The sequence below is a fragment of the Zalophus californianus genome, chromosome 9, assembly GCF_009762305.2.
Source record: "Zalophus californianus isolate mZalCal1 chromosome 9, mZalCal1.pri.v2, whole genome shotgun sequence".
In the NCBI taxonomy this organism is placed as follows: Eukaryota; Metazoa; Chordata; class Mammalia; order Carnivora; family Otariidae; genus Zalophus; species Zalophus californianus.
Window position 1 is genome coordinate 70,955,848 of NC_045603.1, and position 27,633 is coordinate 70,983,480.

Consider the following 27,633-nt stretch of genomic DNA (forward strand, 5'->3'; position numbering starts at 1 on the left):
TTAAGGAAAAACTCGTAAGCAGAGAAGTAACAGAATACACACAGTCCATCAAAATCTTGTTATCCCGTAGCTAATGCCAAGCCGCGGTGGGCTGCATGCGCCATGGCCAACGCCCCATAGATAGGAGCCCTGGCTCCAGGTTGCCAGACAGCAGCCCGTTCTCTTGCGCTGACTCAGATCTGTTGAGCCAGCTCTCTCCTAACTACCAAATCAAAGGAGGAAATGAACCTCCAGGGTTATCCAGGCTTTTGCTCCTCCGAGTGATGTTTAATGAAATATAACAGAATTTCCTAGGACAAGAAAGAGAAGACAGATTTAGTATACAAAGGGAATAACACAGAGGCAATGAGCATGGGGATGTTGAAATCATAAAGAAGCAAGAAGTCCTTCCAAGACCAGGGTGAGAGAGAATGTATGTGTTTGTGTGTATCCAATGCTATACCTATAGACACATCACATGAAAACTTTTTTTAAAAAGTATGACATTACTTTTATCAGCTAACTTTCAAAAAGTTAGGCCCATAGCTGAGAAAATTAGTAATTTATATCAAAAATAGAACAAATAAGTAGGGTGCCTTGAGAACAACAAATGCCCGTGAGGATGTGGAACAACAGGATGCTGGTGGGAATGCAAAACAGTACAGCCACTTCAGAAGACAGATTGGAGATTTCTTACAAAATGAAATATACTCTTTCCACACGATCTGGCATTTACATTCCTTGGTATTTACTTTTGTGCACCCCAAAACCTGTACACTGATGTTTATAGCAGCTTTATTCATAATTGCTTGGATAGCAAAGAAGATGTCCTTAAGTAGGTAAATGGATAAATAGCAGTACATCTAAACAATGGAATATTTTTCAGAACTAAAAAGAAATGAGCTATGAAGCCATGAAAAGACATGGAGGAAACTTAAATGCATCTTACTAAGTGAAAGAAGCCAATCTGAGACGGCTCCATACTCTATGATGCCAACGATATTAGACATTCTGGAAAAGGTTAAAAAACTAAGAAGACAGTGAAAAGATCAGCAGTTGCCATGACTAGGGGGGAGAGGGGCAGTCTGAAAAGGCAGACATCAGGATTTTTAGGGCAGTGAAAGTACTCTGTGTTTTATCATAATGAAGGACACGTATCATTATACATTTGTCCAAACCCATAGGATGCCCAAAACCAGGAGTGAACTGTAGTGCCCGCTATGGACAATGGGCAGTTATGTGTCAATGTAGGTTCATCAATTTTAACAGATACACTGTTCTGTCAGAGGATGTTGATAATGAGGGAGGGTATGTATGAGTTGGTCATATGGGAAATCTCTGTACCTTCCTCTGAACCTTCTGAACCTAAAATTGCTCTAAACAAATAAAATCTTAAAAAAAGAGAGAGAGCATATGTGTAAAACATATATATAATACCAAAAACAGAGAATAAATAGGGTGGGGAGAGAGTGCTATTTTGACCAAAAGTATAAATTGAAATAAATAGAATGTACAACCACATTCTGCTACTTTTGCCCCCAGCAAAAGAAATTCCAGATTCTAGGTTACAAAGTTCAACCTAGATTCTACCTTGTGCACAAGTGACAAGTGAAACCAGTTCAGAAAAGCATGTTTGGGTCCCTTAGAGAACACAGGAAGACTCCTGTCCATTGACTCTACCGTTTCTGGAAAAATGGGGTTTTGCAGGATGTTCTGCAGAAGGTGAAAGGAGACAAATGTTCTGCTTTCATTTTTGACATACCAGCAAATTCTCCAAGAGCAATGGAGTTAACTGTGCAGGCGAGGGGGGGGCGGGGAGTTGCTGTAGCACTTGTCCTAACAGAGGCGTTGGAAATGGACCCCTTGGTGGCACCTTCCTGGAGGGCAGCTGGAGGTGTGGTGGAAACTGCTGCATTTTAGTCTCCCTTGTCAGAGTCCCAGACCTGGCTTTTCATAATTTTTCTTCTTGTAATGTACTTCCTAGAAAAAGAAGTAAAACTCCAAAGGCAAAAAAAAAAAAAAAAAAAGTGAAATAAAATATCAAAAAGTGGGAGTGGGTTGGAGAAAGTGAATGAAAGGGGCAAGAGGGGGCTTTGCCTTCCTTAGGTCTACCCAGGACGCCTTTCCTGGTTTATGATTCTCCCTCTGTTGAACCACAAAGAGAAAAATGTGTTAGGCCCCGAATGCCAGGGTATATTGTCTGTCAAAGGATTTGCCAGTTAAAGCACCAATTAATTTCTGGCTCTTACAGCTCATGAGGATATAAAAATAGGATCTTCTATGGCTTTTGAAATGTTGGATATACTCTCTTCTTAAAAGAGGAGAATTGAAACTGGCTTTTCTCTTTTCTAAAAGAAAAAAAAAAAGAGCAACGTTTGGAGGCTTTGATGTTTTTCTTTCAGAACCTGGCCCCGAGATGTGCGACTTCAGTATTTATGCACACGTGTGCACGCATGCACACCTCGTGCATATTTGCACACACTGATGCAGAAGTGGTTTATTATAGAGCTAATGCAGATGTTTTCTTCTCCCAGGCAAGTGATGATTTCCTTTCTTCCATGGTCAGATGGATGATTTGAACAGCTTGGAAGGGCAAGGGCAAGAAAAGCTTTGATTTATCTGCTGCTGAACTGATTTAGACAAATGCAGGAAGATGATACATCACTGAATTAGGGCGCACAGGACAATAATGAGAACCTAAAGTGGGTGACAAGTGCACACTAAAATCCATATTACTACTAAACAAGCAGGCATGCATGTGTACCCTGTGCCTTATTTTATGTGATAGAGTGGTGCTTGTCATGTTTCAGAGTAGTTTAATGAATGCTTTAGATCTGTAATTAACAGGGCTCTCATGTGCTCACGGGGTGCTGGCATTGGTGAGTGGTGAATTATTCAATAAATATGATACAGAAATTTAGACACTGTGCAGGGAATTATACAGGGAAAGAGTTAGAGAAATATGGGCAAATATGAATCCAGTTGTAGTCAATTTTAAAGCTATGTCATCATTGTAGTAAAGAAGATACACTAATAAAAAATGTCCTGTTTGCTTTCAACATGAAAATCAAAAGAAATAGGAACCATAGAGGACCAAGAGCTTCTCTCTTAAATTTCGTCATATTGATCAAGCCAGCTAGATATTCTATTTTCTTGGCGATTTATTTATTCCTCTGGATAACCTGGGTTAGAGGTGAGTTCCTAAAGTTGAACTGAGGATTTCCCAAACATACAAAGAAAACAGCAACTGGAAAGTGCTGGAAGGATGTCTTTACAAGGCAACATGGGACCTAAGAAGGAGCTGGATGGAGGTGAAGAGGTTTTTAATGCAGCCACCTCCAGCTGCACCTGGGTTGTCACTTGATTGACAGCTCAGGGAAAGCCTTTTTGTTTGCTAGCAAGATGGCTTTCTATTTCTTCTCTCGCCCATTAAGTCAATGTGCAACTCAGCTATCGAGGCTCCTGAGGATCACACTGTTCCAATACCTACTTCTTTCCACGCATTGGGTTAAATATGAACAATTAAAATTTCAGTCCATTTGTTAATACATTTTCTCATTCAACTGATCACATGTTATTTATATTAACACCTTTGATTTGTATTTGTCACCTGTTTTCTTCTTGCGTGGAGGGTCACCCTCAGATTGACTTAGCTGTTTGTATCCAGCAGGGATCTGTTAGTTACATAGTCGAAATGAATTTTAAAGGAATAAAAAAAAGATGTGGAGGCCATAAACTAGAAGAGCTCTATGCAAATGATCTTGCACGATTACATTGAAAACCAACATACCAGCAAGTTGGTAAAAATTTTTATCCCTCAAGGCTCTAATCGTAATTACCTACTAATTACACTACTGGGAAACAGGTAACTTCTTCCTGATCTTTTTTCCCTCTTAGGTGTCAAATGATGGTATGGCGTCTTCTTGGACCCTAATGGGGTATTCTCTCCAGGGTGGCCCTTCCTTTTTACCATCTGTTTTGTCTCCAAACCAAAATCCAATTAATGTTGGGTATCCTTGTGACTCACCACTAATCTGATTGACCAATGAATGCTGAATTCTTAATCCTTGAACAAAGGGTTAGCTATCAATGACCTTGCTCTGGCAGACCACTGCCCCTTTTAGCCAATGCCTTCCTTGTCTCAATCTAAAGCAGCAAACAGTGGTTGGGATTAGCTACTTGGGATGCTGCTGGAAAGATGCCTAGACTTTATTCTGAAAACTCAGGATTTGTAAAAACAAAGTTTTAAAAATATACGGGGACTTACTTCATTTTTTGGTTTAATTGGCCAAAATATTTACACTCAGGACTAAGAGTATGCTTTTCATGTATAATGTTTCCTTCTTCATATTTTTGTGCTAAATAATAGAATGAATGGATCCAAATGGTAAATGATTTAGGCAGGACAAGATCGTATAAAGTGAAAAGTAGAATCTCCTTGTCTTGCTGCTTTGTGTCTTGTCCCCGATCTTAGTTCCTAGAAGCAACTATGGCGGGTATATTTGTTTTTTAGTGCTTCTGGAGGTTCCCATTGTGTGTTGAAATAATACTCTTGTGCCTCTATTTCTTGATTCATCAATTTTAAACATGACATATTGACTTTACTATGAAAGATGAGCAATTTAGTGTACTTATATTACTCTCTACCTTTTTCCCCCATCTACTTCCTGATTTTCATTACTGTACATTATTTATAACATTTATATTCTGTCCTGCAGTTCTGTGCTTATAATTAAACCTTTTATATTCTGTCTATAGGCTGATTCTAAAACAAGAAAGATAATTAACATTTTAATACTATAATTATATAACTATTATTTACTCCAGAACTAAGTAGAACGATTAGATGCAGGTGGATGAAAACATAAATTTAGCAAATTAAATTTTTGTCATTTGAAATAAAATCTTCAAAGTTTGGCAGCCTAAAAAATTTCTTTTGTTTTCCATCTCATTTCCTTTCCTATTTCTGTGTCAGAGTTGCTCTTGTTCCTTATACTCTATGCAATTTCCTTGTCAGATGCTTTTTATTTGCCTGTTTTTTACTTTTGCTGGTATATACTTCTGAATGTTTTTTATGTGTTCTTTTTTTTTCTTTTTTTCTTATTATGTTAATCACCATACATTACATCATTAGTTTTTGATGTAGTGTTCCATGATTCATTGTTTGTGTATAACACCCAGTGCTCCACGCAGAATGTGCCCTCTTTAAGATCCATCACCAGGCTAACCCATCCCCCCACCCCCCTCCCCTCTAGAACCCTCAGTTTGTTTTTCAGAGGCCATCGTCTCTCATGGTTCGTCTCCCCCTCTGACTTACTCCCCTTCATTCTTCCCCTCCTGCTATCTTCTTCTTTTTTTTTTTTTAACATATATTGCATTATTTGTTTCAGAAGTACAGATCTGTGATTCAACAGTCTTGCACAATTCACAGCGCTCACCATAGCACATACCCTACCCAATGTCTATAACTCAGCCACCCCCTCCCTCCCACCCCTCACCACTCCAGCACCCTCAGTTTGTTTCCTGAGATTAAGAAGTCCTCATATCAGTGAGGTCATATGATACATGTCTTTCTCTGATTGACTTATTTCACTCAGCATAACACCCTCCAGTTCCATCCACGTTGTTGCAAATGGCAAGATCTCATTCCTTTTGATGGCTGCATAATATTCCATGGTGTATATATACCACCTCTGCTTTATTCATTCATCTGTCGATGGACATCTTGGCTCTTTCCACAGTTTGGCTATTGTGGACATTGCTGCTATAAACATTGGGGTGCACGTACCCCTTCGGGTCCTTACATTTGTATCTTTGGGGTAAACACCCAGGAGTGCAATTGCTGGATCGTAGGGTAGCTCTATTTTCAACTGTTTGAGGAACCTCCATACTGTTTTCCAGAGGGGTTGCACCAGCTTGCATTCCCACCAACAGCGTAGGAGGGTTCCCCTTTCTCCGCATCCCCGCCAATATCTGTCGTTTCCTGACTCGTTAATTTTAGCCATTCTGACTGGTGTGAGGTGGCATCTCATTGAGGTTTTGATTTGGATTTCCCTGATGCCGAGTGATATTGAGCACCTTTTCATGTGTCTGTTGGCCATTTGGATGTGTTCTTTGGAAAAATGTCTGTTCATGTCTTCTGCCCATTTCTTGATTGGATTATTTGGTCTTTGGGTGTTGAGTTTGGTAAGTTCTTTATAGATTTTGGATACTAGCCCTTTATCTGATATGTCATTTGCAAATATTTTCTCCCATTCTGTCGGTTGTCTTTTGGTTTTGTGGACTGTTTCTTTTGCTGTGCAAAAGCTTTTTATCTCGATGAAGTCCCAATAGTTCATTTTTGCCCTTGCTTCCCTTGCCTTTTTTCAAGCCCAGCTAGTATCTTTAAATTCATGATTCTGAACTCTAGGTCTGACATTGTACTAATGTCCTTATTGAGTAGGTCCCTGGCAGACGGTATTACCTCTTGTTCTTTTTGCTGACGTGATTTTTTTCATCTTGTCATTTTGTCCAGAGGGAAATAGATGAATGAGAGAACAAAATGCTAAGAGGTTAACAACGTCCCCAGCAAATATATTCTATACAAATCAGAAAAGACCTGAAACCAGGGGAAAACAAAGGGAAAGAAAGAAAAAAGAAAGAGGAAAAAAAAAAGAAAAAAGATAAAAACAAACAAAAACAGAACAAAACAAAACAAAACAGAATATTATCAAATATGATCAGACTAGTGTATAGATCAGTGCCACACACTAGATTTTGGGCGTATTTTGGTCTGTTAGAAGAAAGTGCCTCTTAAAATTTTAAAGAAAGAAAGATTTATATATGTACAAAATAAGAGTTGATACAATTAAGGGATGGAAGATGACTGTAAAGATGAAAATTGTAAAAGATTTTATAAAAGGAATTGATAAGATAAGAAGTTGTTTGAAAAAAGAAATAAGATTAAAAAACAAAGAAGAAAAGGAAAAAAGAAAAGGGAGAGAATGTGATCAGGCAGGAGACTAGAACAAAGCCATACACTAGTGATTTAGGGTATACTTTGATCTGTTAGAAGAAACTGTATCTCAAAATTTTAAAGAGAGAACAACTTTATATATATGCCAAAAATAAGGGTAACTACTATGAAGGGATAAAATATGACTCTAAAAAATGAAAAATTAAAAAAAAATTTAAAAAAAAGGGATTGATAAGATGTTGGCTGAAAAAGGGGAAAAGAAAAATTCAAAAAAAGAAAAAAACAGTTAAAAAAACCAACTTTGAAAAGCTAATGAATCATGGTAAAAAAGCCATGAATTCTATGTGCAGTATTACCCTAGCGCTGGAGTTCTCCCGTTCTCCTTGATCGGTAAACTTGGTCTTGGCTTGCTGGCTGTTTGTGCTGATCTTCTGGGGGAGGGGCCTGTTGCCATGGTTCCCAAATGTCTTTGCTGGAGGCGGAATTGCACCGCCCTTGTTGGTCCGGGCTAAGCAATCTGCTCGGGTTTGCTCTCCAGTGCTTTTGTTAACTTCCATGTTCTCGGTACAACTTTGGAGGACAGGGTGAAAATGGTGGCCTCCCAATCTCTGCCCGGAGGAGCTGAGACCTCGGAGACCCGCTCCTCAGTGCGCCCCCAGAGAAAAGCAGTCACTCTCGTGTCCCCGGTCTCTGGCCGCACCCCAAGCTCACCCAGCCTGTGACCGAGCGTTTCTATCTCTGGTACCTGACCCCGTGTGGAGTCTCCAAACCCAGCAGATCCCTGCAGTGCGCTCCTGAGCCGCTCCTCCCGGGGAAGGAAGGGGAGTCTCCCCAGCTCTGCCGCTTGTTGGGTCCCTGCTGGAGGAGCCGTGCCCCGACTGGGCTGCAGATCACAGTTTATGGCAACCCCGAGCTGAGAGCCCGCACCTCCGCTCTGTCTCTGCAGCTAGCTTCCCGGCTCCGATACCTGGGAGCTCTGCTGCACTCAGGTGCCCCCGTTCTTTCTGTGACCCCGAGGGTCCTGAGACCACACTGTCCCGGGAGGATTCCACCCCCCGCTTAGCCACCGGAGCGACGTCCCTCAGCAGAGCCGACTTCTAAAAGTTCCGATTTTGTGCTCCGCGGCTCTATCACTTGCCAGAAGCGGCCGACGGAGGCCCCTCCCCCGCCGTCTATCCTCCCGAATATCGCCTCGGATTCACTTCTCCGCATGTCCTACCTTCCAGTAAGTGGTCGCTTCTCTGTTCAGATAGTTGTTGCTACTCTCCTCTTTGATCTCCTGTTGAGTTCGTAGGTGTTCAGAATGGTTTGATCCCTATCCAGCTGAATTCCTGAGACCAGAGGAAACCCAGGTCTCCTACTCCTCCGCCATCTTGCTCCTTGTTCACTTCCGAATGTTTTTTACAAATATGGAACATAGGTTTTAAAATTTGTGATACCCCATCAAAGACACTTAAATAAATCCTCACATATCATAATTTGGCTGTATATATATGTTTCTAGTTTCAAGAGAACTTTCCTCTCTGGACTTTGCTCCTTATTTTGTAGTATCGACTGTGACTCCTCCTTTGCAATCAGCCTGGTTGCTTTTTCTTTCTGGCAGTTTCTCAGACCTTTAGTTTCTCCTAGCCTGAAATTTCAACAGGAAATGGCTGGTTGTGTGAATCTTAGAACCCTGGTCTTTTCAGCTAAGATAAACTCCTTTTGTTATTATTATATTTTAATTATCATTTTATTATTTATTATATTATTACCTTATTTTATGATTTTAATTTTAATATTTATTATGATTATATACTAGCATTGTTATTTTATGTGTATATATATATTTTTTTTTTTTTTCCACACTGTTGTTTTTGTTTTGTGATTTTGGAACTTATCAAATGCATATTGAACCTTGAAAATGTATCACCATTGTCATTTTTCTCACGTATTTTCCACATTTTGTCTTTCTTTGTTCTACATTCTGGAGGATTTCCTCGACTCTATTTTGTATATCTTTATCCCTATCTTTTACTACTTTGATATTATCATTTAGTCCATCCATTACTTTAATCTTTCCTTTTCTTGGATTGTCCCTTTTTCTTTCTTTCTTTCTTTTTAAAAGATTTTATTTATTTATTTGAGAGAGAGAATGAGAGAGAGAGAGAGCACATGAGAGGCGGGAGATGGAGAGGGAGAAGCAGGCGTCCCGCAGAGCAGGGAGCTTGATGCAGGGCTTGATCCCGGGACTCCAGGATCATGACCTGAGCCGAAGGCAGTCAATCAACTGAGCCATCCAGGCACCCGGATTGTCCCTTTTTCATGGCAGTTCGTCCTTGTGTTAAGGATGCAATATCTTCTTTTTTTTTTAAAGATTTATTTTATTTATTCATTAGACAGAGAGAGATAGAGAGAGAATGAGCACAAGGAGGGGGAGTGGCAGGCAGAGGCAGAGGGAGAAGCGGGCTCCTTGCTGAGCAGGGAGCCTGATGTGGGACTTGATCCCAGGATCCTGGGATCATGACCTGAGCTGAAGGGAGACTCTTAACAACTGAGCCACCCAGGTGCCCCATTCTGCAATATCTTCTTGAATAATTTTTTATGATACTAATTATTTTTAAAATCTGATTTCTTCATTGTTTCTCAGATTAGTAGTTCCTTTTGTTCTTCTTGGTTTTTGTTCTCTTACTCTTTTGGATTTTTGGGGGTGTCGAATGCTCTTTTTTTTTCATTCATTTCTACAAGTAGAGAGGTGTATTGGTGAGTAGAAGTAGCTGGTGTGGGTGGCCCTGCATCCAGGAGGCTTCTCTTCTGAAGACAACTCTGTGCTTAGTCTGTGTGATTGAGGACATGCATCCCCACAATAGACTTTCTAGTAGGGCACCTAAGCAGGGCAACTTGACTCTGGGAATGCAGAGCTTTATTCTGTTTCACTCCTTTCCTGTTTCACTGCCTTTCCTTTCTCATTATTGTTCCCTTCTGTATTTTTTTCCCAGAGGTCCAGCTTACCTCCAACTTGGCTTCCATCTCAGGTCCTGGCACCCTTGCCAAGCATCCTTACTTCCTCGTTAGGCAGATCGCACACTTTTTTTAGAGTTTAGCTCCTGGGCTCCAAGCGTCCTCAGTACTGAGGGCAAAATCCTCTCTTGGTTTCATTTTGTCACTAATGAATTCATTTTGTTATAAGTTTCTTCCCCGTCATTTCAAGGGAGTATGGAGAAAAAGAATCAACAGATGAGAGAACAAACCAGCTATTTCACAGCCTGAGGTCCCACATCCTTACTGTAATATTGGTTCCAATTAAAGCTAATAAAAAATGGCATTTATTTCACTTGAAATGAAATCACCTACTAAAATGAAGACAATACAAGATATTAATAGTTTTTTAAACTGTATAAAAACACATTTTAGCTCCAGAGGACACTGAGCTCTGAATGTCAGGCCCATGCTCTATGATAGGTAGGGCCCTTGGGAGGAAAGTTCAATATTTAGGGACAGAGAAGGAGGCTACCAGCGAAAATCAGGCACAGCCTCTCATGGAAGTGTCCATCTCTTTGCTGTTTACTCTGTAACATGAACTTTCAACTCTTCTTTCATGGAGTCCTGAATTGAGCCCTTAGTTTGCCATATACTGTTCAGTCATGGGCAGGGCAATTGTAAGTGAATGTTCTTACATTTTTACTTTGTCACTATGAGATCAATCAAACTGTCCTATAGAGTCACAATTCAGAGAAATAAATTTTATATTGTTGAGGAAACGTAAGGAGGCTTTGCACTCAGGGTTCACATGCTTTTTAAAGATAAAAATGAACAGAATCGGAAAACATATACCTGAAAAGCACATGGAGAAAACCTATAATTTATTTGTTGGCATATGGAGAACACAGGTCTCCTTTCCTATCTTCATTCATTCATTCATTCATTCAGTAAATAATGCTCGAGTGCCGAGTCTGTACCAAGGGCAGCTACAGGGGCCAAGGGCGCAGTGGTGAAGAAAACAGACACCGTCTCGGCTCTTACGGAACTTACATCAGAGTAGAGAAGCAGGCAATCACAAATTTACAGTGTAAAGTAAGGAGGTGCTAAATGCTGTGAAGAAAAGTAGAGCAGAATGAATGGGCAGAGTGATGACACGTTGGTGACAGGATGGCGGCTGTAAGCTACAGTCTTTCTGAAGAATGCCGTTGAAGAAATACCTTAGAGCCATGGTTCCCACAGTGTTCCAGAGTGAGCTCACAGGACATTTACTCAAGTTTCAAGGGAAACACAGTAATACTTAACATCTAGTAGACACCACATGAGCTACTAGCTTGTGGTAGTTCTCACAGTTTCATTATATCACGCTCCATTCCTTCAATGATGATTTATCTTCTCAAAGCTAAGATTTTAGGCTGTTGACATGATTAAAAGCAAGTATTGTTTAAAAACTAAGAAGGGGTAGTGACAGTAGCTGTGTCCAAGGTGATTGCAAAGTCTGAGGAGTTGTGTAGTGTCCAAAGATACACACATCCCACTAGTAAGTGTGGTAGGAGGAAAAAAATGACCGTCCAAAGATATATTCACTTCTTAATCCTGGGACGTGTGAATATTACCTCATTAGGCAAAAGAATGAACATTACCTTATATGACAACAGATGTGCTTAAGGACCAGAAAGGGTGAGTTTATCCTGGATTCTCTGGATGGACCTTAAAAACAAGTGTAAGTATCCTTATAAGAGAGAAGCCGGAGATTCAGCCTAGAGATACAAAGAGGAGAAGGTGATGTGAAGACAGGTGGGGGTGACAGCGATGTTGCTACAAGCCAAGGAATGTCAGGGATCGCCAGCAGCCACCAGAAGCTAGGAGACACAGGGAGCGGATTCTCCTTCAGAGACTCTAGAGAGAACACGGTCCCGAAGACACCTTGATTTCTGGCTTCTGGCTTCCAGAGCTGTGGGGGAATTAACTTCTCTTGTTTTAAGTGGCCCAGTGTGTGGTAATTTGTGACCCTGGAAAATGGCCTGGGAAGCAGCCCTAGAAAACTAATGCCGTCAGTAATTCTGGTTATTTATAAATGAAATACAAATGTTTTTATTTCAATTTATGTATGTTATTTTTTTCAAAAGGCTACTAAGTTGTTAGGACATAAATACTTATGTTGTTTGGATGGAACTTCTAAATACATGGAACTGATAGTATTTCTCTTGTCCTATAATCCACATGAAACAATTAGTGAACAGTGAGTTTGTGTGAACCAAGAAAATTTTGCAAATTGTTTCTTTTTCTTTTTTTTCAAAAGATCTTATTTATTTTTTTAAAGATTTTATTTATTTATTTGACAGACACACACACACACACACACACACACACACACACACACACACACACAGAGGGAACACAAGCAGCGGGAGCGGGAGAGGGAGAAACAGGCTTCCCGCTGAGCAAGGAGCCTGATGCGGGGCTCGATCCCAGGACCCTGGGACCATGACCTGAGCTGAAGGCAGACGCTTAAAGACTGAGCCAGTCTTGACATGATTTGCAACCTGACTAAATTCTCTCATTTGGGAGAGAGGCAGCTCTTTGCAAATTGTTTCTTAAAATGAGAAAGTGGACAGTGGGATGTTTTGAGGGAAGTGTGTTCCAGGAAGAGGCAAGATCAAGGTCAGAGGCCCTGAGGCAGGAACAAACATGGTGGATCACAGAACAGCAAAAGGCCAGTCTGCCAAGACATAACGAGCAGGAGATGGAGTCTGAGAGAGAAGCAGGGGTTGAATGATGTGTGACCTCACAGGCCAGAATAAGGAATTTAATTATGTTGTGTGATAAGAAGACACTGGGCAGTGTTGACTAGAGTAGTGAGCTGTGGCAGGATTTACACTGTGAAATGACCCTTTGGCTGTGGTAGAGACAATTGACCACAGGAATCCGATTTACAAAGAGTAGAAGACAAAGCCTCTGGGCTTGCTTAGAGACCTGGATAAACCTTTGCCCCATCTTTCCCATCCATTTGTACTGGCTACTCTATATTTACCAACTGTGCATAAGACCATGTAGATGTAGAAGAAATTGTGGAATTTGTACACAAGGGTGGAGAATTTTATGTATTATATGTTTGCATTGGGTATATCCCTTTCTAGATGTCAAAGCCCTCTTCTAGAAGTTTATTAATCAAAAACAAAGAACAAATGAGAGAATTTGGTCAGGTTGCAAAGGCATGGAGCAGGCATAGGTGCTAGAAGAGACCCTTGCCTATCTCTACTGCCATTAGGATACAAAAGCTGTCTCTGAACTTACAAACCAGGAAGGGCAGGGGGCAGGGGTGGGGATTCCTTTGAGAGGGGAGAAACACCCTTATATGGAGAGTTTAAACTTTGAATTGATTGAATATTGACCTGAATGAGACATGGGTCTTTCTGTTATTACTCCATGCACCTGCACCTGGAAAACTTCTCAATCTGTACAATTGCTCAGGAAGAATAGCAAGATTTGTAGGAAAAATAAGTTTAGGGGTAAACCACTCAGAACCAGAGCACTAACTAAACAGTCCTGAGTATTTCAGGGTGAACATGACTGCCCAGGAAGGCAAGTGGATCAGAGGCTGCCTTGGGGAATAAAAATTCTGAGAACAAATATTGCAAAGGCACAGCCTTGTTGTGTTGAGGCACGGCAAGTGGAACTGGAGTCCTGAGCAGGGGGTTGGAGGCCTGGGTAGAGATACTCATCAAAAACAAACAAAAGGCCCCACAATTCTTCAGTAGATAACTGCTTTTCATTTTCTTAAAGTGCAGATTAGAAGGCTCTTGCTTATACAGCCATCAAGCTGAGGGGGTTTTCCTTTCCTGCCTACGGTTACAATGCTAATTCTGCCTTCCTTGCCTAGCAGAAATCGTGTATGAACCAAAGTGACTTCTGTATTGTACTGACATCCAATCGTGGACCAGTAACCGGTGTTATAGAGATGTGTAGTGCAGCAGAATTTTAAATAGGAAGAAATAGTTCAATTTATCTGGAAAGTTTAATTTTCTTCCCTACGATCAGCAACAGGGGCTCTAAAGTAAGATATAATTAATTGTAGATAATACAAACTTAAAACAAATACGTCAAAGTTGAAGCCTGTGAATTTTGATTCAGCTGCACACATATTCGAAAAGACAGGGGTTAACTAACCAGAGGGTGATGGAAGAAAGCAGTTGACATGATGAACCGCCTTATCTGAGAAGCAGATGTCTGAGATGTTTCGCCTCAGGAGAAGAGACTAAGCAGAGATGTGACAAGTGTCTTCAAATATTTTAAGGGTTATTGTTTTGGAGAATGAGTTATCTAGAATTATAGTCCTGTGCAGCAGTGACTTTGTCTTAGGTTGAGAAGATCTTCCACTCCCCAGCCCCCAGCAAAATCATTCTGGGATCACACTTGAGCCCCTCCCACAGACCTTCACTTTCCCTCTGAGGTGTTTCCAGTCGAATCCCAGGAATCCATTACACATGGTTTGATAAATCACTGCTATAGAGCGCACAGCAAGGATCAACAGACAGGAATGTCCTCAACAGATTGTAACGCTGTTTAGAGAATACATTAATAATTGTGAGTCTCTCCCATTTTCTATCATATTCTATACCTGCTATACTCACACTTGTGTAAGAAAAAGTTTGAATGCCTACCCTGTGTGAGACACTGTGAGATGTACTTCCTCACCTCTGCCTTTCACTAATTTTTGCTCCAGTCTCCTGGAAACTCTTTTGGCTTTTTCCTGGGAGTCCTGAAGGAGTGTCTCCCATGTTCCCGTGGGACTTGGGGTTTTAGTCATCTTCTCCTGGCACTCTCTCCCTCCAGCGGCTTGCCATGTCTGCCAGGCACACCACTGCATCTGACACTGCTTCTGGACACCTCTCTGCTGGGTCCACCTGGCACCTTTCCCACCTGGTGGACACTCTTGCCTCTTCTGTATAATCATTGTGCAAAACCACTGTTTCTGCAAGTCACTTCTCTTCCCAGATCAGCATCTATCTCTGTGACTTCCAGACTCAACATCCTCTTGCTGGGTTCTACAGTCTCCTCCTAGATTCTTCCTGGTGCTAAAGCAGTGGCATTGTGAACTGGGGAAGAATATTTGCTTTTGTGCTATACCCAGTATGAGGAACCTGGGTGAACTGTGCCCCAATGTCATAAAGAATATTCAGTAATACAGAGATATTAGTGACCCTTTCTTCAGAGAATTAAGATATGAAGCTAAAATGGACAGACATATCCAAAAAATGCACAGCACAATATATTCAGGATCATCTCTCTCTTCTAATGACCCTGGCTTGTTTGCTGGGTCAAGACTTATTCTTGGCTCTGTTTTATGTTGTTTTCTTTGAGAAGTCTTCTCGATTCTTTGTGTAAATACATATTGGGAAGTCTGACCCCACAGGTTTGCCAGGTAGCCCCAGATGTTTGCATACCTCATGCAAAGGCTCTCCTATATAATTATAAAAGGTATACTTTTGCATTGTAGAATTTCTGGAAAATACAAAAATATGCTTGCTCAATATCCCATCACACCTGATGATACAGAATGTATGAAAAGAGGGAGTCCAAGAGTGTAATAATATGAGAGAGATTTATTTTTACGCACATAATTTTGCATCTTATTTTGGTGATTCTCTTTGTAATGTTGCCTGGATTGTTGTGCAGTTCTGTGTTTGCTCCAGATTTCAAGTGATAGAATGATTGCTGTGTGTTCTGATGGTGTGACAAGAATATCCAAATGCTGGTGCCAGGGTATAGTTTGTGTGCGAATACACATGTGGCTTAAATGTGGCAATCAGTGGGAGGTAGACTCCCATCAACCAAATTTTAATTATACATGGAATACATCCTTCACATAAGTCAAAGAATCCTGTAACTTCAAAAGCTGTATTTAAAATGGATTTAAAAATCATTTAAGGTACTTAGGTTGTATTCTGTTTACAAAAAAATTTTTACTAAATAGTAATTAGATGGGTTCACACTCTTCCTGGATTTGGGAATCCCTGCCAGGTCACTAAGAGTACCTCTTTCCATCACCAAATTTACTATGGCCCCAGCAAAAAGAGGTAGCTGTTTACACAGTATTTCTTCAAACAACTTTCTAACACACTTCTAATGCTTACTTAAATTATTCACTCTCTCCATTCTATGACAAGAAAATATTTTTTGTCACATATAATCCATCTGCCTGCTAAGGAGGGTAGACCCTGGTAACCAGATGAGTGAAGATGGTGGGGGGATGATGCACGTTTGGCAGAGCTGAGAGGGGACACAATTGCTCTGCATTAGGAAGAGGGAGAGTCTGAGAGGGAAAGACAAAGGAGAGAAAGACCTAGAAGGAAACTGGAGTGGAGAGCCACATTTGGGAGGAAATCAAGTAACCTGAGGGTGAACGACTTACCTGGGAAGTGTCATTATTGGGGCTTTGCATTGAGGCTGCAGAATTGGGTAAGGGGCTCTCATCTCACTCCACTTGTCTTAGTTCAGGTTTTGCTGTAACCAAGTCACTGGGTGGAAAGAGAGGGAGGGAGTTCTCTTGGTCCCTTCTTTTTTTTTTTTTTTTTTTTTAATTTTTTATTGTTATGTTAATCACCATATATTACATCATTAGTTTTTGGTGCAGTGTTCCATGATTCATTGTTTGTTCATAACACCCAGTGCTCCATGCAGAACGTGCCCTCCTCAATACCCATCACCAGGCTAACCCATCCCCCCACCCCCCTCCCCTCTAGAACCCTCAGTTTGTTTTTCAGAGTCCATCATCTCTCATGGTTCGTTTCCCCCTCTGACATACTCCCCTTTTCTTCCTCTCCTGTTATCTTCTTTTTCTTTTTTCTGAAAATATGTTGCGTTATTTGTTTCAGAAGTACAGATCTGTGATTCAACAGTCTTGCACAATTCACAGCGCTCACCGTAGCACATACCCTCCCCAATGTCTATCACCCAGCCACCCCATCCCTCCCACCCCCAACCACTCCAGTAACACTCAGTTTCTTTCCTGAGATTAAGAATTCCTCATATCAGTGAGGTCATGTGATACATGTCTTTCTCTGATTGACTTATTTCACTCAGCATAACACCCTCCAGTTCCATCCACGTCGTTGCAAATGGCAAGATCTCATTCCTTTTGATGGCTGCATAATATTCCATTGTGTATATATACCACATCTTCTTTATCCATTCATCTGTCGATGGGCATCTTGGCTCTTTCCACAGTTTGGCTATGGTGGACATTGCTGCTATAAACATTGGGGTACACGTACCCCTTCGGGTCCCTACATTTGTATCTTTGTGGTAAATACCCAGTAGTGCAATTGCTGGATCGAACGGTAGCTCTAATTTCAACTGTTTGAGGAACCTCCATACTGTTTTCCAGAGGGGTTGCACCAGCTTGCATTCCCACCAACAGTGTAGGAGGGTTCCCCTTTCTCCACATCCCCGCCAACATCTGTCGTTCCCTGACTTGTTAATTTTAGCCATTCTGACGGGTGTGAGGTGGTATCTCATTGAGGTTTTGATTTGGATTTCCCTGATGCCGAGCGATGTTGAGCACTTTTTCATGTGCCTGTTGGCCATTTGGATGTCTTCTTTGGAAAAATGTCTGTTCATGTCTTCTGCCCATTTCTTGATTGGATTATTTGTTCTTTGGGTGTTGAGTTTGATAAGTTCTTTATAAATTTTGGATACTAGCCCTTTATCTGATATGTCATTTGCAAATATTTTCTCCCATTCTGTCGGTTGTCTTTTGGTTTTGTGGACTGTTTCTTTTGCTGTGCAGAAGCTTTTTATCTTGATGAAATCCCAATAGTTCATTTTTGCCCTGGCTTCCCGTGCCTTTGGCGATGTTTCTAGGAAGAAGTTGCTGCGGCTAAGGTCGAAAAGGTTGCTACCTGTGTTCTCCTTTAGGATTTGGATGGACTCCTGTCTCACGTTTAGGTCTTTCAACCATTTGGAGTCTATTTTTGTGTGTGGTGTAAGGAAATGGTCCAGTTTCATTCTTCTGCATGTGGCTGTCCAATTTTCCCAACACCATTTGTTGAAGAGACTGTCTTTTTGCCATTGGACATTCTTTCCTGCTTTGTCAAAAATAAGTTGACCATAGAGTTGAGGGTCCATTTCTGGGCTCTCGATTCTGTTCCATTGATCTATGTGTCTGTTTTTGTGCCAGTACCATACTGTCTTGATGATGACAGCTTTGTAATAGAGCTGGAAGTCCGGAATTGTGATGCCGCCAGCTTTGCTTTTCTTTTTCAGTATTCCTCTGGCTATTCTGGGTCTCTTCTGGTTCCATACAAATTTTAGGATTATTTGTTCCATTTCTTTGAAAAAAGTGGATGGTATTTTGATGGGGATTGCATTGAATGTGTAGATTGCTCTAGGTAGCATTGACATCTTCACAATGTTGATTCTCCCAATCCATGAGCATGGAACGTTTTTCCATTTCTTTGTGTCTTCTTCAATTTCTTTCCTGAGTATTTTATAGTTTTCTGTGTACAGATCCTTTGCCTCTTTGGTTAGATTTATTCCTAGGTATCTAATGGTTTTGGGTGCAATTGTAAATGGGATCGACTCCTTGATTTGTCTCTCTTCTGTCTTGTTGTTGGTGTATAGGAATGCCACTGATTTCTGTGCATTGATTTTATATCCTGCTACTTTACTGAATTCCTGTATGAGTTCTAGCAGTTTTGGGGTGGAGTCTTTTGGGTTTTCCACATACAGTATCATATCATCTGCAAAGAGTGAGAGTTTGACTTCCTCTTTGCCGATTTGGATGCCTTTGATTTCTTTTTGTTGTCTGATTGCTGTGGCTAGGACTTCTAATACTATGTTGAATAGCAGTGGTGAGAGTGGACATCCCTGCCGCGTTCCTGACCTTAGGGGAAAAGCTCTCAGCCTTTCCCCATTGAGAATGATATTCGCTGTAGGTTTTTCATAGATGGCTTTTATGATATTGAGGTATGTACCCTCTATCCCTATACTCTGAAGAGTTTTGATCAAGAAAGGATGTTGTACTTTGTCAAATGCTTTTTCTGCATCTATTGAGAGGATCATATGATTCTTGTTCTTTCTTTTGTTAATGTATTGTATCACGTTGATTGATTTGCGGATGTTGAACCAGCCTTGCAGCCCAGGAATAAATCCCACTTGGTCGTGGTGAATAATCCTTTTAATGTACTGTTGGATCCTATTGGCTAGTATTTTGGTGAGAATTTTTGCATCCATGTTCATCAAGGATATTGGTCTGTAATTCTCTTTTTTGATGGGGTCTTTGTCTGGTTTTGGGATCAAGGTAATGCTGGCCTCATAAAATGAGTTTGGAAGTTTCCCTTCCATTTCTATTTTTTGGAACAGTTTCAGGAGAATAGGTATTAATTCTTCTTGAAATGTCTGATAGAATTCCCCTGGGAAGCCATCTGGCCCTGGGGTTTTGTTTTTTGGGAGATTTTTGATGACTGTTTCAATTTCCTTAGTGGTTATAGGTCTGTTCAGGTTTTCTATTTCTTCCTGGTTCAATTTTGGTAGTTGATACATCTCTAGGAATGCTCCCATTTCTTCCAGGTTATCTAATTTGCTGGCATAGAGTTGCTCATAATATGTTCTTATAATTGTTTGTATTTCTTTGGTGTTGGTTGTGATCTCTCCTCTTTCATTCATGATTTTGTTGATTTGGGTCATTTCTCTTTTCTTTTTGATCAGTCTGGACAGGGGTTTATCAATCTTGTTAATTCTTTCAAAGAACCAGCTCCTAGTTTCGTTGATCTGTTCTACTGTTCTTTTGGTTTCTAGTTCATTGATTTCTGCTCTGATCTTTATGATTTCTCTTCTCCTGCTGGGTTTAGGCTTTATTTGCTGTTCTTTCTCCAGCTCCTTTAGGTGTAGGGTTAGGTTGTGTATTTGAGACCTTTCTTGTTTCTTGAGAAAGGCTTGTATTGCTATATACTTTCCTCTCAGGACTGCCTTTGCTGTATCCCAAAGATTTTGAACAGTTGTGTTTTCATTTTCATTGGTTTCCATGAATTTTTTTAATTCTTCTTTAATTTCCTGGTTGACCCATTCATTCTTTAGTAGGATGCTCTTTAGCCTCCATGTATTTGAGTTCTTTCCGACTTTCATCTTGTGGTTGAGCTCTAGTTTCAAAGCATTGTGGTCTGAAAATATGCAGGGAATGATCCCAATCTTTTGGTACCGATTGAGACCTGATTTGTGACCTAGGATGTGATCAATTCTGGAGAATGTTCCATGGGCACTAGAGAAGAATGTGTATTCCGTTGCTTTGGGATGGAATGTTCTGAATATGTCTGTGAAGTCCATTTGGTCCAGTGTGTCATTTAAAGTCTTTATTTCCTTGTTGATCTTTTGCTTAGATGATCTGTCCATTTCAGTCAGGGGGGTGTTAAAGTCCCCCACTATTATTGTATTGTTGTCAATGTGTTTCTTTGCTTTTGTTATTAATTGCCTTATATAATTGGCCGCTCCCATGTTCGGGGCATAGATATTTACAATTGTTAGATCTTCTTGTTGGATAGACCCTTTAAGTAGGATATAGTGTCCTTCCTCATCTCTTATTACAGTCTTTGTTTTAAAATCTAGTTTGTCTGATATAAGGATTGCCACCCCAGCTTTCTTTTGGTGTCCATTAGCATGGTAAATGGTCTTCCACCCCCTCACTTTCAATCTGGGGGTGTCTTTGGGTGTAAAATGAGTCTCTTGTAGACAGCATATGGATGGGTCTTGTTTTTTAATCCAATCTGATAGCCTGTGTCTTTTGATTGGGGCATTTAGCCCATTTACATTCAGGGTAACTATTGAAAGGTATGAATTTAGTGCCATTGTATTACCTGTAAGGTGACTGTTAACTGTCTGTTGTCTGTGTTCGTTTCTGTTCTTTGCTGCTTTTAGGTTCTCTCTTTGCTTAGAGGACCCCTCTCAATATTTCTTGGAGGGCTGGTTTCGTGTTTGCAAATTCCTTTAGTTTTTGTTTGTTCTGGAAGCTTTTTATCTCTCCTTCTATTTTCAATGATAGCCTAGCTGGATATAGTATTCTTGGCTGCATATTTTTCTCGTTTAGTGCTCTGAAGATATCTTGCCAGTCCTTTCTGGCCTGCCAGGTCTCTGTGGATAGGTCTGTTGCCAATCTAATGTTTCTACCATTGTAGGTTACATATCTCTTCTCCCGAGCTGCTTTCAGGATTTTCTCTTTGTCTCTGAGACTCGTAAGTTTTACTATTAGATGTCGGGGTGTTGACCTATTTTTATTGATTTTGAGAGGGGTTCTCTGTGCCTCCTGGATTTTAATGCCTGTTTCCTTCCTCACATTAGGGAAGTTCTCTGCTATAATTTGCTCCAATATACCTTCTGCCCCTCTCTCTCTCTCTTCTTCTTCTGGGATCCCAATTATTCTAATGTTGTTTCGTCTTATCGTATCACTTATCTCTCGAATTCTGCCCTCGTGATCCTGTAGTTGTTTCTCTCTCTTTTTCTCAGCCTCTTTATTTTCCATCATTTGGTCTTCTATATCACTGATTCTCTCTTCTGCCTCATTTATCCTAGCATTTAGTGCCCCCATTTTTGATTGCACCTCATCAATAGCCTTTTTGATTTCGATTTGGTTAGATTTTAGTTCTTTTATTTCTCCAGAAAGGGTTTCTCTAATAACTTCCACGCTTTTTTCAAGCCCAGCTAGTATCTTTAAAGTCATGATTCTGAACTCTAGGTCCGACATCGTACTAATGTCCGTATTGAGTAGGTCCCTGGCTGACGGTACTACCTCTTGTTCTTTTTGCTGAGGTGATTTCTTTCGTCTTGTCATTTTGTCCAGAGGAGAATAGATGAATGAGAGAACAAAAGGCTAACAGGTTTACAACGTCCCCAGCAAATATACTGTATGCAAATCAGAAAAGACCTGAAACCAGGGGAAAAGAAAGGGAAAGAAAGAAAAAAGAAAGAGAAAAAGAAAAAAAAAAGAAAAAAAAGATAAAAACAAAAACAAAACAATTCAAAAAAGGCAGAATATGATCAAATATGATCAGGCTAGTGCATAGATCAGTGCCACACACTAGATTTTGGGCGTATTTTGGTCTGTTAGAAAAAGTGCCTCCTAAAATTTTAAAGGAAGAAAGACATATATGTACAAAATAAGGGTTGATACAATGAAGGGATGGAAGATGACTGTAAAGATGAAAATTATAAAAGATTTTATAAAAGGACTTGGTAAGATAAGTTGTTTGAAAAAAGAAAGAAGATTTAAGGAAAAAAAAAAAGGAAAAAGGGAGAGAATGTGATCAGGCAGGAGACTAGAACAAAGCCATACACTAGTGGTTTAGGGTATATTTTGATCTGTTAGAAGAAACTGTACCTCAAAATTTTAAAGAGAGAACAACTTATATATATATGCCAAAAACAAGGATAACTACTATGAAGGGATAAAATATGACTCTAAAAATGAAAAAAAAATAAAAAATGTTTTTTTTTTTAAAAAAAAAGGGATTTATAAGATGTTGGTTGAAAAAGGGAAAAAGAAAAATAAAAAAAGTCAACAAAAATTAACTTTGATGAAATAATGAATCATGGTAAAAAAAAAAAAAAAAAAAAAAAAGAAGGCATGAATCTATGTGCAGTATTCCCCTAGCGCTGGAGTTCTCCTATTCTCCTTGATCGATCAACTTGGTCTTGGCTTGCTGGCTGTTTGTGCTGATCTTCTGGGGGAGGGGCCTGTTGCTGTGGTTTCCAAATGCCTTTGCCGGAGGCGGAATTGCCCCGCCCTTGTCCGTCCGGGCTAAGGAAGCTGCTCCAGTTTGCTCTCAGGAGCTTTTGTTCCCTGCAAGCTCTCGGTACAGCTTTGGAGGACCAGGGCGAAAATGGCGGCCTCCCAGTCTCTGCCCGGAGGAGCCGAGAACTCGGGGCCCCACTCCTCAGTGCGCACCCAGAGAAAAGCAGTCACTCCCGTGTCCCCGGTCTCTGGCCGCACTCCGTGCTCACCTGGCCTGTGACCGAGCGTTTCTATCTCTGGCACCCGACCCCGCTCGGAGTCTCCAAACCCAGCAGATCCCTGCAGTGTGTTCCCGCACCGCTCCTCCCCGGGAAGGAAGGGGAGTCTCCCCGGATCTGCTGCTTGTTGGGTCCCTGCTGGGGGAGCCGTGCCCCGACTGGGCCGCAGATCACAGTTTGTGGCAACCCCGAGCTGAGAGCCCGCGACTCTGCTCCGTCTCTGCAGCCGGCTTCCCTGCTCTGATACCTGGGAGCTCTGCCGCACTCAGGCACCCCCGGTCTCTCTGTGACCCCGAGGGTCCTGAGACCACACTGTCCCGGGAGGATTCCACCCCCCGCTTAGCCACTGCAGCGACGTCCCTCCGCCGAGCCAACTTTTAAAAGGTCCGATTTTGTGCTCCGCGGCTCTAGCACTTGCCAGAAGCGGCCGACGGAGGCCCCTCCCCCGCCGTCTATCCTCCCGAATATCGCCTCGGATTCACTTCTCCGCACGTCCTACCTTCCAGTAAGTGGTCGCTTCTCTGTTCAGAGAGTTGTTGCTACTCTCCTGTTCGATCTCCTGTTGAGTTCGTAGGTGTTCAGAATGGTTTGATCCCTATTCAGCTGTATTCCTGAGACCAGACAAAATCTAGGTCTCCTACTCCTCCGCCATCTTGCTCCGCCTCCTCTTGGTCCCTTCTGTAAGGAAACTAATCTCATTTATGAGGGCTCCACCCTCATGATCTAATCACATCCCAAAGGCCCTACCTCTTCATACCATAACACTGGGGTTAGGATTTCAACATAAGGATTTTGGGGGAACACAAACCTTCAGTCCACTGCACGGGTAGGATGACTTCTTTGTGTGCAACACTGAACACTGTATGGAACAAGACAGGGAAAAAGAGGCTTACAAGGGCCATCAGACCCACCTTCTGCTACTAGTCCAGCCTCTGTTCTTTTACCTGGCTTTGCCTCTTGACTTTTCCCTCCATCCCCCTCAAGCTTTGCCCTGCCCTGCTGTGCAATCTAAGCTCCATCAATAGCAAACTACTAAACTTGACACATTTTCTTTATACTTGCTACTGGAACATTTTCTCCCCAGCCTCCACTTTATGCCTTGTTAATTCCTATTCACACTTGGTGTTTCTGTTCAGATGTCACTGCTTCTAGAAGCATATGCTGACTGCCAAACTCCCCCTCCCCCCACCAAGCCCCTGACTGAGGTAAGTGCTCGTTTACCATCTACTATGCTCTTTTGTTCCTGCTGCTCTCATTTCTGTTTCCTCCACTAGAATCTAAGTTCTTTGATGGCTGGGATGAACCATGCCTGCTTGACCTTTATAGTCCCAAAGCCTAGTAGAGTGCCTAAGAAGTATTCAATAAATATCAAATGGACAGAAGAGTAGAGGGATTAATGAACGGAGTAACAATGGATGTATGGATCTGTTAATTTTCCCTCCAGACCTACTACTCCTCTTTGTATCAAGCAAGGTCCAGTCAGAAAGCAAGGAAATAAACAAAAAACATAAAGCCTAACAAACTAGACTTTAAAACAGAAGTAGATGTCATTAATTACACAACATTGGAAGAGATGTTGAGGTAACTGTGGTTTTAGTAACTGCAGGAATCAGCTATCTACAGGACTAGGGGGACTGGAAGAAAGAGGTGGGTGTCCAGAACCCGTTGTCACACTACTGCTGGTGCTCAGAATTCTGAGTAGGAGTAGAGTTAGGTGAGCGCTGGACCTTGGAAGACAGGGTGTGGCCTAATGGTGCTTGGACTTCTGAGGAGAGGGCGTCATCTGGTGGGTGCACACTGTGGAAGGGGGCCAAGCCCAGTGGGAGAGGGAGCATAGCATGGTTAGTACTGCCACCACTAGGAATCCCACACCTCACTGCTGCGGGTACCTCTGGAGGGGCATGGAAAGACTGGTGCCAGGAGTAGTGAAGAAGCCGGCGGCTGGAGTCAACCATCTCTGGTGTTGGAGTATTGCTAATAGGGCCTGAAAACAGGAGGAATGTCTCTTCTCTCTTCTTGCCACCTTCCAATCCTTTGAGTGCCTCTCATCAGCAGAACCTAATGAAATGCCAACTGGCAAGCTAGTATGAAGAACACAGTATGCAGATCTAGGCCCAGAGGCACAGAGTATAGAAAGGACTGGGGCTCAGAGAAAATAGGTAAGTAACTAGTCCAGTCAATCCCCTCAGCAAATCAGCATCCATACCTATCCTTCTAACAACTAAGAGTTTTGTGCCTCTTCCTAATAAGATGCAATTATTCTTCATACAAATGAAGACTGTATTACCCTCTCCCCAAAGGAAGATTTCCCACAGCAATCATACCCATATCTATCTGACTATTCTATAACACAAAGACAAAGTCATAGATTTAACCAACAACAGTAGTACTTAAGTAAAATAGTAGGAGAAAGGAGGAGGAAGAAAAAACATTAGAATACACATTACTTGCAAAGTAAAAAATATTCATAACTGCTACTTTTCTATAATTGTTCATGAGGCCATAGTTGATATTTATAACTTCCTTTTCCACGACCTATCTGATATTTCCTTCATCCTAAGATAGCAACTCAGGTGGCAAAGCTTCTTTACAGTAGCACAACCCAAGCCTTCATTCCTATAAGTGTCTGAATCCCCAGAGTCTTTCTTTTATTGGGATGTGGTCTTCCACAAGTTTTGCACATGAAAGTATGTGAGACACCCATAGAAGACTGTAGTTTTCAGACACAGTTCTTTCTGCTCCTGTGAGGAGCAATTTTCCCAAACATTATATAAAACTCTTTTTGAGCCTTTTGTCTCAGTAGCACGAGAAAAACCCCAAATGGTCAGATAAGCCTAAATAGGATCATTTCTCCTTGAGAACTAAGATCCCTAACCCAGCAAAGTTCATAGTTGTAGAGATGGGAAACAAAAATTATCTCTCTGTGGAGAGTCCATTCCCAAATTTTACCCCTTGATTCTGGCTATACAGTAAACTGCACCATGTGTTGGTCACTGGTTCAAAGCATATATTTCATCTATAAGAGAGGATACAAGTCTTTCAGGGTTTTCTTTCTTAGCTGGCCTTTAATTGGCATTCCACCATTTGATCAGAACAACTATTTCTGTGTGATGTGATACGTGTTAAGACGAGTAGAAATCATGGGCATGGGCCCATTGCTATGCTATGCTACTTTTGTCATGAAATACGTTCCTCAGTTAGAAGCAATTTTGTGTGGGGTATCATAACTGTGGATAAGGCATTATTATATGAGTCCAAGGTTAATGGTATGGGGAAAACACTGAAGTTAGGAAAGAGAAGTCCATGCTCTAATAAGTATATATTCCAACAAGCAGCAGTGATTTGACCCTATGAGGAAGAGCTGCAACATAAGTAATCTGCTGCTAGGTAGTGCTCCGGCTTCCTTGCAAATGATAGCATGTCAAGGGGCTCAGTTTTGGTGTCTGCTATCAGCAGGTTAGACAGTCAGCGGTAGCAATTGCCAGTTCAGCTTGGAGAGTGGCAATGCAAGTTGATAAGCTCTTCCATAGCCTCCATCCCTGCCACTAAGAACCCTGAAGTAGCCGGGGAGAGGCTACTTGCCACAAAACATGTCACCATGAATATCTGGATATTGAGGGCATCTTCTGCAGTGGATGTCCTTTGGTAATCCTATGAGACACTTCATGAAGACACGGAAAAATAAACTAGTGAAGGGAGCACCAGCATTCTAGAAAAGCTCAATGGGAGTTACCTCTGTAGACTGGGGTGATGGTGAGAATGTTGCCATTATGATGGAGATGTCATTATGAAGGGATCCTACAGTGGCAGAGGTCAAGCACTAGTACTTATTTCCAGAAATAAGGCATCAACAGAGTAGAAAGAGTTAATAGCAACAGAGATAGAATGGCAACCAGAATAGTTAAGCCTACAAGAATCTTCAATGGGGGCTAATTCATAATATGTCCATAGACATGAAAGAGATGGGCAACCTACTAGGGTATCACTTGATGTATATAACAGGAAAGAATCCTAGTCTAGTGGGCAGAAATCTAACTTGAGTTGTTATAATACAGAATCATGGCTCTTGCCTGGTTCTGTGCTCTAAGCCCATCCACAGAGACTGAACTTTTCTCCGCTATTTTGTTCTTTGTTGCATCTTTGATATATTTAAAATGAGTTAATATATAAATTATATATATGATATATATATATATGACATATATATATGATATAAATGACTAATAGAAAAAATGGGAAGGAAAGGCTGATAGGATTTGTTGGCTCAATTAGAAGAATGGGTTAAAGGCTCAAGCTGAAGCTTTGGATGCTTAGGAAAATGGTGATAGCATTAACACAAATAGAAAATTTGGGGAAAGCAACTTATTAGAGATGATAGGGAGTACAAATATGAGGAATTGAGCTTTTAAAGCTGAATCTGAGAATTGTTGCAAATCTTTTGTAAAGCTTCCAGAGGTTACCTGGCATCAGCTTTTAATTTATTATCTGGATAAATAAGCCATCCATTTGGGTGGGACTATTGGCTCTATCACAATACATGCAATAAAGATGGTCTGTGTGATATGTGATACGTTAGTCTCAGGCTGACACTCCCATCCCCAGATCCCTACCCCTGTATCATACTCATTACCTTCTGGACCTGTGCAGGTGGCTGAGCAGAGCAGTCAGATAGAAATGTTTACATAGAGAACTCTTCATTACCTCTGACAGACGTATTTTAGCCTCACAGCTTCCAACCC

The 27,633-nt window shown here is 41.2% G+C and overlaps 1 long non-coding RNA gene across 2 annotated transcripts; it reads right to left on the reverse strand.

The window, feature by feature from the left end:
- LOC113923084 lies at positions 1 to 27,633 on the reverse strand. Of its 2 annotated transcripts, none has more exons than XR_003520165.1 (3): positions 27,525 to 27,633; positions 23,703 to 23,753; positions 1 to 290 (listed from the first exon to the last, which is right to left on the reverse strand). It is a non-coding gene; the product is annotated as an uncharacterized LOC113923084 (long non-coding RNA). The 2 variants fall into 2 exon arrangements; XR_003520164.2 differs by lacking the exon at positions 1 to 290 and adding an exon at positions 16,309 to 16,413.